Here is a 16,880-nt window from a genome sequence, read left to right as displayed (position 1 = left end):
AAACTGTGTGCCCGACTGAGACTCGAACTCGGGACCTTTGCCTTTCGCGGGCAAGTGCTCTACAATCTGAACTACCGAAGCACGACTCACGCCCGGTCCTCACAGCTTTACTTCTGCCAGTATCTCGTCTCTTACCTTCCAAACTTTACAGAAGCTCTCCTGCGAAACTTGCAGAACTAGCACTCCTGAAAGAAAGGATACTGCGGAGACATGGCTTAGCTACAGCCTGGGGGATGTTTCCAGAATGAGATTTTCACTCTGCAGCGGAGTGTGCGCTGATATGAAACTTCCTGGCAGATTAAAACTGTGTGCCCGACCGAAACTCGAACTCTGGACCTTTGCCTTTCGCGGGCAAGTGCTCTACCATCCCGAGTTCGAGTCTCGGTCGGGCACACAGGTTTAATCTGCCAGGAAGTTTCATATCAGCGCACACTCCTCTGCAGAGTGAAAATCTCATTCTGAGGGCAGATCTTACTCAGAACATTTTCAACCTAAAGTCCATAATTCGTCACAGACTTGCAAACTCCAAAGATATAGTTGTAACATTTATAGATTTTAAAAAGGCATTTGACTCAGTTCATAGGGAAGCACTATACAAAGTGATCAGAGAATTTGGCATTAAATCTAAATTAGCAAACCTTATTCGTGAAATGCTCACAGACAGCAAATCAAAAGTAAAGTTTCACGGTGAAATATCGAAGGCATTCAACATAAAAACAGGTGTAAAGCAACGTGATGACCTGTCTCCGCTCCTCTTTAACTGCGTACTGGAGAAAACAGTAAGAGAATGGAAACAAAAACTAAAAGAAGCTATCATCAATCAGACTGGAAACTAAAAACAAAGGTATTGAAATTCACAGTTTAGCATTTGCGGATGATTTTGCCATTTTTTCTGAAAACCTAACAAATGCTGGAATACAAATCAATCTCTTAGAAGAAATAGCCAAAAAGCAGGTTTAAGAATATCTGTAGAAAAAACAAAATTTATGGCAAATATTAAAAATGCTGCGGAATCCCTAGCAACAGATATTGGCCAGATAAAGAGCATAAATAAATTTAAATATTTGGGAGAAACTGTTCAAGAAAATGGCTTAGCAAAATTCGCTATAGAAGAAAGCGTACATAAAATGGAGAGAGCTTATGGAATAACTAGGAATGTCTACAACAAAAGGTGTCTATCTAAAAATTTGAAGATACAGCACTACAACACAGTAGTAAAACCCGAATGTCTTTATGCAAGTGAATGTTCAGTACTGAACTACAAATTACACAAACTTGAAGTCCTAGAAAGAAAAATCATTCGAAAAATACTTGGACCACCAAAAAATACAGAGGAACGGAAATTAAGGAAGAATGAAGAAGTTTATCTCAACACAGAAAACATAAATGAAACACTACAAAAGAGGCGACTTCTATTTTATGGACATTTATACAGAATGAACAGCAACAGGTTAACCAAACAGATTTTTAAATATCTTTGAGACAAGAAGTCAACAACAGCCTGAATTCAAGAAGCTAGGAAATATTTGGAAAGAAACACATAAGTGAACAAGAAGCAACAGAAAGAGAGAGTTTCAAGAGGAAAGTGTTAAAAATGGAAGGATTCCAATGCAGGAGAGAGAAAAAGACAGGGTCGATATGGCCTGAGCAGAGAAAAAGGATACATAGTGAAAAGATGAAAGAATACTGGAGGAAAAAGAAAGAACGACAACGAAGGAAGAATTGAAATTTGTGCGTAGTCCTTAGATGACCCAAACGAAGAAAGAAAGAAAAGAAATAATAGTTTGACCAATAGATGGCGTCTTAACGTGAACTGGGTCAGCTGCACATGACAGATGAATCGCAATACGGCGGCTAAGGTTGGAGTTGCACATTTCACCATCCTTACTGTTCAATGTGAATGACTGCACAAGTTCGGCAGTCAACAGTTGTAGCAGTATAAGTAAGCGCATCCACCACGGCAAGATCGTGCCACATCGAACGGGAAAAATTGGGTTTTAGTTGTCCTGAGGCCAAAAACAACATAAAAGGCAAAATGACGTCGGTTTTTAATATCCCTGGGACCAAAACTTGCATAAAAAGCGGAATGACATTGGTTTCTAACTGTCATGAGACTTGTGTAGGGCATGATCAGCACTCTTTCTGCCACTAGTTGAAATCAAGAAGCAGCATGTTCCACAACAGGTCGGTTTTACGTTCAGAATAGGTTGCGCAATGCGCGCCTTCATTTCAGGTATGTTCGTAATTGGTGCACTGAACAAAACATCTTTCAGATAACCACTCAACCAGAAGTCACACCGATTTAGATGAGATGATCTGGTCGGCTGTGACACGTGCTGCTGTGGTGACCATCTACGGAAAGTGGATGAAGGACGGCGAAACCACGACTAGGTGACAAGGTGTTGGACGTCGACGTCTCATCGTAGAACGTACAACTGACGACAGAGTACAGTGTTGGTGCAGACACACAAGTATTTCGAAGTACAGTGTTCAGCACACAGTGCTGAATTTGGGGCTTGGCAGCAGACGACCTGTATATGTTCCTATGTTCACTCAATGGCGTGGTCAGATACGAGTGCGGTGGGCACGGCATCATTGTGATTGGACTATGAATCTTTGGAAACGTGACACCTGATAGATGAATCGTGTATTTTGTCGATGGTCGTCATTTGGATACGCCGTCATCCAGGCTTATGGCTGCTGCGAACACGCACTGCGCGACGCACATACGCTATACAGGACATTCGCCTTGGGCTTCCACAGGACTAGAGATGGGGGATCCGCTCTTGAACTAATTCATAGAGTTGAATCTTTCAAAGGAGTGAACAATCAGTGATTCAGAAAAAAAGAACGGTAGCTCCAAACGTTTCCCACGGCAGAGAGAGAGAGAGAGAGAGAGAGAGAGAGAGAGAGACGGAGCATATCAGCAGCACCTCTGCTGGTCAGAGCACAGTGCACGCCACACAACACAGCCAGCGCCGGCCTCTGCCCTGCTTCTACCTTGGCTGCCTGCATTGTGCAGTGCCCCATTGGATTTTGTGTTTCACATATGCGGTGCCGTCTCTGTGCGTCGTCTGCCGTGTGCAGTGTCTGGCGCAGCTTAACTTCATATCGCACTCTGTCGGCGATCGTTTCAGTCGCACGTCCTGCCCTCTGGGCAGTTGATGCGAGCAACAGGACAGAGAGCCACCTAGCGGATAACATAGGAACTACTTGCAAAAACCTGCTCGCAAGGGAACGGACGATTTGTCTCGGAGCGGGTGAGTTCACCGCTCCCCCCACCCTCGGAACTCGCCCGCTCAACGCTCACCCCACCGTCTCGACTCTAGCCAGAGCGTTGAGCAAAGCGACTCAGGTGTCACTCTGGTCTCTGCGGTCTCAGCTCATGCAGTAATACAGCTCGCGGCTCGACCTGCTCGACTCAGCGCCTCTGCATCGGAGTTCGTCCCCACTGGATATTGTTCTTCGTAGTAATACCGCTATGTATATTACATTATTATGGTATGAATACATCAATCGTTTTTATTTTATTTTTATTTGTTTAAACTGATTAGATTAGGTTCCTGATGACTCCTCTTACCATAGGATTTTTATTATGGACACTCGAATTTACGCTTTAATTACGAGCGAACCGATAAACGTATCGCAAAATGTGATACACCAATATTTTCCTTGTTTTATTCTGCGTAAGGCTATATGCAGCACTTTCGTTTTACAGTCAAATTTATATTTTTTTTTCTTATTCTGGTACGGATTTTGCGATTTTAGGCGTCTTCGGAAGGAAACGTTCACTTTAAAAATATATGGCTTGCGATGTATTTGTATGAGGTTAATGAAATTTTAATACATTATAGCCAAATATATTGTTAATGTAAATCTCAAGTTACAACATTTTCCGATCACCCAAAAAACCACGATAGTGCAAAATAAATCAATAATCAAAAACTTTGTCATATCGTGGAAATTTCAATAAACAATACAAAATTCTTACTCATTATCTGTGTTACTTCAAAATAGGAGCAAATAAGATCAAAATACAGGTATAGTACTGGAATAAACCAAGTTTAAAGGGCAATGTGCCTTCCATTTATTTTCTATTGTAAATGAGTGGTGAGTCATGAAAAAGAGCTAATTCATTTCAGGGAGTGAACAGTTCTGATCCAATCTCTGAAAAGAACAGTTTTGCCCATCTCTACACAGGACCTGTGGTAGTAATCGACGAGACTATGACAGCTGTGGATACGTGAACATTACTGCGGATCACATGCATCACTTTATGCTTGTGTTCCCGACGCTATGTTAGTTAGCTCACGTCGATGTCTTGGCCATCAAATTTGCCAGATCTGAATCCGATGGGACATGGTGTTCGAAATCTGCACCCACAAACCACTGGCCGCAATTTACGAGAATTTATGTCCTGTGCGCAGACGTTTGTTGCCACGTACCTATGGAAACCAACCACTGCCACTCAGAATCGCTGCTTTACTGCTTTCCGAAGGTGGACCCGTGGTCTATTTAGATACTACACAAGAATAGTTTGCGATAGTTGCTACCAGGAGTACTGTAGACGTCCGTTCGCTGCCCGCGAGAATCACGCCCGCTGGGGCTAGAACTGTTGATATTTTTTTTTAAATATCGGAACGCGCAGTATCGATATCTAAAAGAGGCATGATCGGTCTTTGATATATCAAAAACGAGAATTCATATATTGACTGAGAAACATCGACGTACCACCCTATAAAAATATCGGCTGCACATTGTAAATATACTGAGGGTTTTAGAGTTGTATATTTAAGTATTGACTTAGATGTTCTCACCATCACCAAGCTAGCAGCCTTCCTATTCCTCTTAGAGCAAGACCTGAAAGGAAAACGATGCACGTTCACGTTTGTCGATAACCACTTTGCTAACAATGGTAACGGCATGCAAGTGGCGCAATAAAAGGTGTGCGGTAGGTCCGTCGTTCGGTTTCGTCACGTATCGGATTTGTCTAGAACACTTCATGTCAACTTCCCTGTTTTTTTCATTTCTGCAAACGCCAGCGACCTAGCAATTGTAGTGTCAAAATTGCGTGGTGAAGTTAAATGCAGTTTCTATTGGCAGCGCCGGGTGCCGATTACGTCAGCATTTCCTCCCACACTCTCCGCCCACAGCAAAGACCAGTCTTTTCATGTATATTTTTGTTCATTATTTTCAGAAGCTGTTTTCGAAGAATGCCGATGTGAAGAAATAGCACGCTAGTTGCCTTAAAAATTGTTTTTCAACGCAATTGGTGTGCTACCTCTTCACATCAGAAATCTTATATACCCCCCCCCCCCCTGCTATCGGAATTTTTTTGTGCCACCTGCACGCTTCAGACAGTCAAAGAGAAAGGCTGGACGTGATGAAAGCTCAAAAATTGGTAAGACTCTTTCACACATGTTCTATTACAATTTCAAATGAAAATATCGGCACCCCATTTTGCCATTTCGATATTCATACATCGATATATATCCGACGCGCGAGTCTCCCAATGTGGCGTCGAATGTAATAAGTACTTGCTCTCGGCGGCCGAACTTCCCCGAATGGGGGAGTCCCGGCCCACAGTGCCGTACGCTCATTTTACCCGTGAAAGAAATATAGCCAATGTATCTCAATATTTATTGAACAGCTCTATCCTGGAGCGGCAGTGCCTCCAGGAGGAGACTCGTGGTTTAAGTAACCGTGCACGAGCAAAAGTTGTGAGTTGGAAGTTGTAAGTCAGTCCAATTCTTGCTAGAGAGTTCCTGCAAAACGTTCGTCGTGTCTTCAAGTCGTCAAATGAGAAAGAAACAGTGGCCGATAGACAGACAGTAGTTAGTCTTCAGCAGAAACAGAAGTGAATAGAATTATCGCCTGTGGACGGATACCGCCTGCCTAGAGATTTAATTGAGTACTGTTAGTTTGGAGCTGTTCTTCGAATAGTACATCAAGACTGAATATTAGTTTTCTTCCGACTTTAGTTCAGAGAACATTATTTAGTTTGTGTTCCTGGAACTGTAATCAACACAGGACAGATAGGCTAGACCTGCATTCTGCAATTACTGTAACAATCGTTCCCAAATGTTAACAAACGTTCTGAGTTACTTTCATTGTGTGTGCGCTGCCCTTGAACACACGCATCCGTTCTAATACGACACCTGAATTAGTGTTTCTCACCGGCAGCGAGATTTTCATCAAAGTGAACACACCCAGTTCGCAATAGAGCCAATACATTATTAAGTATGTGGTCATAATGTTATGGCTGATCAGTATTTACATCCAACTTGAACGGCCTTACAACATTCCTGCGCTGTACTTGGCTATTGTCAGCTATTTGTGTTAGAACAGTTCGTGGTCAGCAGGGAAAATAGTTGTGAGAAAGTCTTGAAAAATAAAATTTGTCTCTTTATATAGCTCAACGATAAAAATATTGTTGATCCGGCCGTGTTCGAATATACGAGGGGCGTTCAATAAGCAATGCAACACATTTTTTCTCGGCCAGTTTCGGTTGAAGAATGTGGTATTTGTTGCGGGACAACCTGGAATATTCCCGCTTTAGTCCCTATAGTTTCATAAAATTCCGATAGGTAATCAGTCATGCGTCCAATAATGGAATATGCGTGTCCTGCGTTGGGGTATGCGGCGAAGCAACACCTGGACAATCTCCAGAGGCTGCAGAACCACGCCCTCTGGAGGGCTCAGCATCTACCCCATGGGTTTCCAACAGACTACTTGCACGACGCTGCTGAAATCCCCCTCCTCAAAGAAAGATTCCAAGATATGGCAAGGGCTTTATACGAGAGCTCTTCCAGATCTGGAAATAACCTCATCCACTTCCTAGGTCGGTATGACATGTGCCGCGATAAGCACAAACGCCCTATGACGATCTTCGACGACTAAGTCGAAGAGAAAAATCCCAAAATCTCCAAGTCCTAATACCAATCCTTAATCCTTAGAATACCCAACATCTCGGCGACCTCAGGTAAGTACAAGACACAACCAGAACACCATCACATTTACTCAGACAGCCAAAACTATCCAAGATAATCACACACACACACACACACACACACACACACACACACACACACAAGCACACTATATGTAGTAAAAGCCAACATACTGCAAACTCCTCAATGCTTTTCTCCAAGGAGGGGAAAGTAAAAGGTGAGAGAGTAGGTGGCAGCGCTATACGTCGCCTTCAAAATGGCGTCTGTAACGGAGGAGCGTTTCAAGCTGAGAGCCGTCGTTGAGTATCTTTAGGCAGAAAACCAGAGGATCGCAGATATTCGTAGGCACTTGCAGAATGTCTACGGAGACCTGGCAGTGGACAAAAGCGAGTCGTTGAGCGAGGCGTCTGTCTTCATCGCAAAAAGGGCGCGCAAACCTGTGCCATTTCCCGCTTGCCGGCAGGCTGTCAGGAAATTGAAGAAACGACTTCAGTGTGTTCGTCACCACAAAAATGCAAAGGAACTTTTTCTTCTCCATGAAATTGTAATGCTTGACACATGTCTGTTCACGTGACAAGAGCTTACAAAACTTCATTGGACTGTTCTTCCTCATCTATCAGCCCGCATGTCACACCTTCCGACTTCCTTCTGTATGGGCCAAAGAAGAAGGCACGCCACAGACGTGCATGATGGGGAGGTTATTTATACAGCAAGACATTGGCTCCGACGTCGACCAATAGAGTGGTAGCATTCGGGCATAAAGGCTCTCGAGGTAAAGTGGCGTAAGGTCATCGCATTGAACGGAGACTGTTGTTTGTTGTGTGTTGTGGTCTTCAGTCCTGAGACTGGTTTGATGCAGCTCTCCATGCTACTCTATCCTGTGCAAGCTTCTTCATCTCCCAGTACCTACTGCAACCTACATCCTTCTGAATCTGTTTAGTGTATTCATCTCTTGGTCTCCCTCTACGACTTTTGCCCTCCACCCTGCCCTCCAATACTAAATTGGTGATCCCTTGATGCCTCAGAATATGTCCTACCAACCGATCCCTTCTTCTAGTCAAGTTGTGCCACAAACTCCCTTTCTCCCCAATTCTATTCAATACCTCCTCATTACTTATGTGATCTACCCATCTAATCTTCAACATTCTTCTGTAGCACCACATTTCCAAAGCTTCTATTCTCTTCTTGTCCAAACTATTTATCGGCCATGTTTCACTTCCATAGATGGCCACACTCCATACAAATACTTTCAGAAATGACTTCCTGACACTTAAATCTATATTCGATGTTAACAAATTTCTCTTCTTCAGAAACGCTTTCCTTGCCATTGCCAGTCTACATTTTATATCCTCTCTACTTCGACCATCATCAGTTATTTTGCTCCCCAAATAGCAAAACTCCTTTACTACTTTAAGTGTCACATTTCTTAATCTAATTCCCTCAGCATCACCCTGCTTAATTCGACTACATTCCATTATCCTCGTTTTGCTTTTGTTGATGTTCATCTTGTATCCTCCTTTCAAGACACTGTCCATTCCGTTCAACTGCTCCTCCAAGTCGTTTGCTGTCTCTGACAGAATTACAATGTCATCGGCAAACCTCAAAGTTTTTATTTCTTCTCCATGGATTTTAATACCTACTCCGAATTTTTCTTTTATTTCCTTTACTGCTTGCTCAATATACAGATTGAATAACATCGGGGAGAGGCTACAACCCTGTCTCACTCCTTTCCCAACCACTGCTTCCCTTTCGTGCCCCTCGACTCTCATAACTGCCACCTGGTTTCTGTACAAATTGTAAATAACCTTCCGCTCCCTGTATTTTACCCCTGCCACCTTTAGAATTTAAAAGAGAGTATTCCAGTCAACATTGTCAAAAGCTTTCTGTAAGTCTACAAATGCTAGAAACGTAGGTTTGCCTTTCCTTAATCTTCCTTCTAAGATAAGTCGTAGGGTCAGTATTGCCTCACGTGTTCCAATATTTCTACGGAATCCAAGCTGATCTTCCTCGAGGTCGGCTTCTGCCAGTTTTTCCATTCGCCTTTAAAGAGTTCGCGGTAGTATTTTGCAGCTGTGACTTATTAAGCTGATAGTTCGGTAATTTTCACATCTGTCAACACCTGCTTTCTTTGGGATTGGAAAAAAAACAGGATTTTGCAGTAAAAGAGAGGGGAATAGCATGGTGTATAGGAATCCTGAATAAAACCAACCTGCTTTTAGGGAAAAAAAAGTGTTGCGTTACTTATTGAACGCCCCTCGTATATACAGGGTATCTTTCCTGAGAGTTGACAGGCGTACTTTCCCTGGTATTTCAATTTTGCTTTTTGTAGCTGCAGTCAGCTCCCCCCCCCCCCCCCCCCCTCAAAAAAAAGAGCCAAATTTTACTTTTCTATCGATAGAGAGGTCCCAGATTAGTCTAGTGCGATATTTTTTATCGATATGTATTAAAATGGACAGTAAACTACGAATAGTAACCAGACTCCACCAGCGACAGCACCGCCCTTGCCCACGCTGACTGCTACCGTCAAGCCTGTAGTGCTACTGAGTCGCTTCTGCACTGCTGTTTATTCTTCGCGTTTTACTGTCCGTGTTAATACATATCGACAAACCGAATATCGCATTAGACTAATCTGGTACCACTCTATCGAGTGGGTACGTAAAATTCCGGTTCAAAAATTATTTTCATTGTAACTGCAAACAATCGTCGCCTTCCGTTGACACTACATGTCACATGAAGCATGTTATAAGCAGTGTTTGGTTGGGCCGAATCTATCTACACACTGCAAAAACGAAACTACAGATATCTGCAGGAACACCAGAGGAAATGTGCCTGACGATTCTTAGTAGAGACGCCCTGCACGTTTCATTTGTGTTTTGGAAAAGGGAAAAACACATTAAAAATCTCATCCGGATCGATCAAAGCGAAGTTTCAAGTGAATGACACTTCTCACTAGACCTGTTACTCCTTCCTATTGCTAAATAAAATTAACTACATAATTACGTTACAAAAATTGTTACTGATATTAGAAGCATACTGACTGTCGCGGTCCAGTGTGCACTACGTAGTGTGTACTCTTTGGAAATTAAGGATATGATAATCTATCTGCAGAGCTATACGAAGCGGCGATTCCACGGTGTATCGTTATTCGGACGAAGTGTTCGCGTGACTGTACAGTCATCAACGTTTGAAATAATGGCAACGGTATTTCAGGCATGTCTGACGACACGGTATCTAATGAGTTATTTATTACTGAACGTGGGTTCTTCCGCCCATGAGTCGCGGCGTTGTGTTTGTCAGCTTCTACGCACCGTGCTTCGAGATACGCTCCCTGCCCTCCGTCACTCAACGTGGAAATTTCTAACCTAATTCTGCATACTGTACAGTACATTCCGAGACAATAGCTTTATGAAGCTGTTACAATAGTTTATGGAGCTGTCATATGTTGAGAATATTGTTCGTTCTTTTATACAGTACGATATTGTTAACAAAACATGAGATCTCAGTGCGCTAAAAAAAGATTTTGACGCAACTGGGATACTTGCAACAGACGAAGAAAGATACACAAAATACTGATTAATATATCGGAGATAAAAAGTAATTCTCAGATATAACGTACGTTACGGAGCTTACCTGCTAAGAGAATCTCACGTCCCCTGGTGCATCTTCTTCTTCTACTTCCTTTTTTTTCCTCGAGGACTTGTACGACAAAGATAATCTGTATATCGGAATAGCTTTAGAATATTTCAAGAATATTTCTACATGAAATATTAAAGGTATTCCTTCATGCAGGAAATACCGACACAGTACTACAATTCGTGTTGTACATTTCACATCACAAAACTGTTTCTAGTGGACAACCATCTGCTCCTCGCTTTCGTGAATCTGATATTAACAAGTTGCTCTTCATATTCTTGAACTCTGATAAAGTCTCTTCCCGGCCGGCACTTAGTCCATCTTCCCCGTTTCACCTTTCCCTCAACTAACGTGCAGTCGATTTTATGACCATCCGCAAAATTTGTCGAATTATCGAACCTACACAAAACGCTAGTTGAATTCAATCCAACTGAGAATTTAATACGAGGTCTGTTCAAAAAATTCCAGAACTTAGTCCACAAAATTTTTCAACGCTTACATTTTACTTATTGTGCGTGGTCTCCTTCGAAATAATCTCTTCCACAGTTGACACACCGCTCCCAACGCCGTCTCCAAATTTGGCGGCAACGCAATACATTCCAAGATGCTGTGTCAGGATTTCGTGATATGATCGAACAGAAGTGTTACATTCTTCTGCAATCTCTCGGAGAGTCCTTCTTCGATTGGCATGCACAATTTCGTTGACGTTCCTGACATTAGCGTCTTCGGTAGACGTCGATAGGCAATCTGAACGAGGTCAATCTTTAACTTCCGTCCGGCCATTTTTAAACCGTGTGGGTCATTCGTAACACCGAGTATGGCGCAAGCACTCATCATCGTAGGCTTCGTGCATCATTTGGTGTGTCTCTGTAAAGGTTTTCTTGAGCTTCACGCAAAATTTAATGCAGACGCGTTGCTCTCCTAGCTCTGCCATCTCGAAATTCTCAAACTGTGTGATACAATGTTCTACTGAATACAGCACTGGATAATAACTAACAGACATACAACATTGAAACGTCCGGGAGTTACACACTGAACACTGGCGTGTGGAGGGGTGCCAACCACATTTCGCTCCAACACGCCATTGGTGCGAAATCAGGACTGTTCCGAATTTTTTTGAACAGACCTCGTATTCCCGAATAATGTATTCTTGTGAGGCCACTTGAAGGTTGCTGTTTAAAAAACTGACGCTTCCACCATCCCATAACCATAGGAAGAACCAGAATGATGTGCTACCGCAATTCTTCAACAGAAGTTTAAGAACAAGCAACGTGGTATTCAGGTTCGTAAACCACGTAACGGAGACAAAATTTGAGAATTTTTATAAGTTTATCATTTTCCCTTAAGGCTGCGTTACTTTTTGAACGTCTGTGGTTCAAATGGCTCTGAGCACTATGCGACTTAACTTCTGAGGTCATCAGTCGCCTAGAACTTAGAACTAATTAGACCTAACTAGCCTAAGGACATCACACACACCCATGCCCGAGGCAGGATTCGAACCTGCGACCGTAGCGGCCGCTCGGTTCCAGACTGTAGCGCCTAGAACCGCACGGCGACTCAGGCCGGCCGAACGTCTGTGCTTATACATACTGCCAGAGAAGAAAGTGAAGCTTCTAGAAGCGGAGGAAGAAACAAAATGAAACTTCACTGACCGTGAGGGTGTGCCTTCCTGTTTCAGTGATTACAAAATCGAGTCAACCTACAAAGAACTTGCCGGCCGGTGTGGCCGGCCGGTTCTAGGCGCTTCAGTCCGGAACCGCGACGCTGCTACCGTCGCAGGCTCGAATCCTGCCTCGGGCATGGATGTGTGTGCTGTCCTTAGGTTAGTTAGGTTTAAGTAGTTCTCAGTTCTAGGGGACTGATGACCTCAGATGCCCATTTGAACCATTTTTTACAAAGAAATTTGGAAATCTGTGGTAAGGTCTTACGGGACCAAACATCTACATCTATCTACATCTATACTCCGCGAGCCACCTTACGGTGTGTGGCGGAGGGTACTTATTGTACCACTATCTGATCCCCCCTTCCCTGTTCCATTCACGAATTGTGCGTGGGAAGAACGACTGCTTGTAAGTCTCCGTATTTGCTCTAATTTCTCGGATCTTTTCGTTGTGATCATTACGCGAGATATATGTGGGCGGTAGTAATATGTTGCCCATCTCTTCCCGGAATGTGCTCTCTCGTAATTTCGATAATAAACCTCTCCGTATTGCGTAACGCCTTTCTTGAAGTGTCTGCCACTGGAGCTTGTTCAGCATCTCCGTAACGCTCTCGCGCTGACTAAATGTCCCCATGACGAATCGCGCTGCTTTTCGCTGGATCATGTCTATCTCTTCTATTAATCCAACCTGGTAAGGGTCCCATACTGATGAGCAATACTCAAGAATCGGACGAACAAGCGTTTTGTAAGCTACTTCTTTCGTCGATGAGTCACATTTTCTTAGAATTCTTCCTATGAATCTCAACCTGGCGCCTGCTTTTCCCACTATTTGTTTTATGTGATCATTCCACTTCAGATCGCTCCGGATAGTAACTCCTAAGTATTTTACGGTCGTTACCGCTTCCAATGATTTACCACCTATGGCATAATCGTACTGGAATGGATTTCTGCCCCTATGTATGCGCATTATATTACATTTATCTACATTTAGGGAAAGCTGCCAGCTGTCTCACCATCTGCTGAGGTCATCGGTCCCTAAGCCTACACACTACTTTATCTAACAAACTAACGTACGCTAAGGACAACACACACACCCATGCTCGAGGGAGGACTCGAACCTCCGACAGGTGGAGCAGCCCGGACCGTGACAAGGCGCCTCAGACCCCGCACGGGTTTTACAAAGAATTTGACACTATGAGCCCACTCATCAGTCTGGCGTTGCTCCTTCTCTGACCCGGATGCCTGCACTGATTCGGTCGGGAAGGATGTGATCAAGTCGTTGTATCCTCTCCTAACGCCAGCTGCCCCACAACTGTTGTCACTTGCTCTTCATATCCTGGATAGTGCCACTGGGATTGGGTTGACATCCGTGCTGGTCTCACACGTGTTCTACTGGGGACTGATCTGAGGCTCTTACTGGCCTCAGGAGAAGCTCAGCAACACACAAACAGTTCACTATTGGAAGATCATTTTGTGTTGGCTGTGTGAGCGCCTCTGCACGTTCCCTAATGAGGGCAGCAGTATCCGTGATGCGACCAAGCAGTTCATCTTACATATTTATCTTTCGTTTGTACGCCACGTACTTTATCCAACACTATGAACTAAAATCTGATGGCGTAAGGTCTGGCAATCTAGTATCACGACCAGTCCAGGGATTAGGGTAGGTGCCGTTGAGATGTTCCCTTACACGTTTGGTAAAATATGGAGGGCCTCTGTCATTCTGTAAGTACAGGGTTATTACAAATGATTGAAGCGATTTCACAGCTCTACAATAACTTTATTATTTGAGATATTTTCACAATGCTTTGCACACACATACAAAAACTCAAAAAGTTTTTTTAGGCATTCACAAATGTTCGATAAGTGTCCCTTTAGTGATTCGGCAGACATCAAGCCGATAATCAAGTTCCTCCCACACTCGGCGCAGCATGTCCCCATCAATGAGTTCGAAAGCATCGTTGATGCGAGCTCGCAGTCCTGGCACGTTTCTTGGTAGAGGAGGTTTAAACACTGAATCTTTCACATAACCCCACAGAAAGAAATCGCATGGGGTTAAGTCAGGAGATCGTGGAGGCCATGACATGAATTGCTGATCATGATCTCCACCACGACCGATCCATCGGTTTTCCAAGCTCCTGTTTAAGAAATTCCGAACATCATGATGGAAGTGCGGTGGAGCACCATCCTGTTGAAAGATGAAGTCGGCGCTGTCGGTCTCCAGTTGTGACATGAGCCAATTTTCCAGCATGTCCAGATACACGTGTCCTGTAACGTTTTTTTCGCAGAAGAAAAAGGGGCCGTAATCTTTAAACCGTGAGATTGCACAAAACACGTTAACTTTTGGTGAATTGCGAATTTGCTGCACGAATGCGTGAGGATTCTCTACCGCCCAGATTCGCACATTGTGTCTGTTCACTTCACCATTAAGAAAAAATGTTGCTTCATCACTGAAAACAAGTTTCGCACTGAACGCATCCTCTTCCATGAGCTGTTGCAACCGCGCCGAAAATTCAAAGCGCTTGACTTTGTCATCGGGTGTCAGGGCTTGTAGCAATTGTAAACGGTAAGGCTTCTGCTTTAGCCTTTTCCGTAAGATTTTCCAAACCGTCGGCTGTGGTACGTTTAGCTCCCTGCTTGCTTTATTCGTCGACTTCCGCGGGCTACGCGTGAAACTTGCCCGCACGCGTTCAACCGTTTCTTCGCTCACTTCAGGCCGACCCGTTGATTTCCCCTTACAGAGGCATCCAGAAGCTTTAAACTGCGCATACCATCGCCGAATGGAGTTAGCAGTTGGTGGATCTTTGTTGAACTTCGTCCTGAAGTGCCATTGCACTGTTATGACTGACTGATGTGAGTGCATTTCAAGCACGACATACGCTTTCTCGGCTCCTGTCGTCATTTTGTCTCACTGCGCTCTCGAGCGCTCTGGCGGCAGAAACCTGAAGTGCGGCTTCAGCCGAACAAAACTTTGAGTTTTTCTACGTATCTGTAGTGTGTCGTGACCATATGTCAATTAATGGAGCTACAGTGACTTTATGAAATCGCTTCAATCATTTGTAATAGCCCTGTACATTGCACTCCTCGTGACTAAAAGAATTTCCTCAAGCTGTTCAACAAATGAATATTCCAAAAAGTATAAGTAATTCTGTCCCATCATTCGCTCTTCTAAACTGACTGGATCTATCAACATGTTACTGATCATGCCACTCAAACTTTGATCGAACAACAAACTTGGAAATTGGTTTCTACTGTAGCGCGTGGATTTTCTTGCGACCATCGATGTTTATTAACTGTGTTGCTGATTCCATTCCGTGTAATGACGGCTTTACCAGTGAACAGTACAAATGGAAGAAAATTACGATTGTGTTCTGACCAGTGCAAAATTCAAATCGTGTGACATTGTTCCCAATGTGACGATTGTGGACATGCTGTATGTGAAATGTCTATCAGTTTTCTGCATGTATGCTCGCCACACTCGTGTTCGCGGGACACTGACGCCTACAGAAGATCGACGTGTAGTGATAGTAAGATTACGCCCGCGCGATTTCAATAATGTGTTGCTGTTCCTGCACAGGTTGTTGAATTACATGTTCAGAAGAAGAATGGTAACTTGGAGAATACCTATTTCACACAATGTCCTGAAGGATAAATGCTCTACGAACAGCAAATCGACGAGTCGACAAGCAACGACGGTATTCTTCGACTGCAGCAGGAGCACTACCACCACAGAAGCCGTAAATATACACCATATCTGCATATTCTTCATTAGTGTAGATGTGTGGCACTTTAACGAGGGTGCGTGCAAACACAGTTTGTTGTTGTTGTTGTGGTCTTCAGTCCAGGGACTGGTTAGATGCAGCTCTCCATGCTACTCTATCATGTGCAAGCTTCTTCATCCTCCAGTACCTTCTGCAACCTACATCCTTCTGAATCTGTTTATTGTATTCATCTCTTGGTCTCCCTCTACGATTTTTACACTCCACGCTGCCCTCCAATACTAAATTGGTGATCCCTTGATGCCTCAGAATATGTCCTACCAAGCGATCCCTTCTTCTAGTCAAGTTGTGCCACAAACTCCCTTTCTCCCCAATTCTATTCAATACCTCCTCATTACTTATGTGATCTACCCATCTAATCTTCAACATTCTTCTGTAGCACCACATTTCGAAAACTTCTGCTCTCTTCTTGTCCAAACTATTTATCGTACACGTTTCACTTCCTTACATGGCTACACTCCATACAAATACTACAGAAACGACTTCCTGACACTTAAATCTATACTCGATGTTAACAAATTTCTCTTCTTCAGAAACGCTTTCCTTGTCATTGTCAGTCTACATTTTATATCCTCTCTACTTTATATCCTCTCTCTCATTTTATATCCTCTCTACATGAGTTATTTTGCTCCCCAAATAGCAAAACTCACTTACTACTTTAAGCGTCTCATTTCCTAATCTAATTCTCTCAGATTTAATTCGGCTACATTCCATTATCCTCGTTTTGCTTTTGTTGATGTTCATCTTATATCCTCCTTTCAAGACACTGCCCATTCCGTTCAGCTGCTTAGTTAACCTACGCTTTTCTCTGACACAGTCTCAATCCCTCGCACTAGTTCACTCTCAACACACCATGGACAA

The sequence above is a fragment of the Schistocerca nitens genome, chromosome 4, assembly GCF_023898315.1.
Source record: "Schistocerca nitens isolate TAMUIC-IGC-003100 chromosome 4, iqSchNite1.1, whole genome shotgun sequence".
NCBI lineage: Eukaryota > Metazoa > Arthropoda > Insecta > Orthoptera > Acrididae > Schistocerca > Schistocerca nitens.
Note: the sequence above shows the minus strand (reverse complement) of the source record.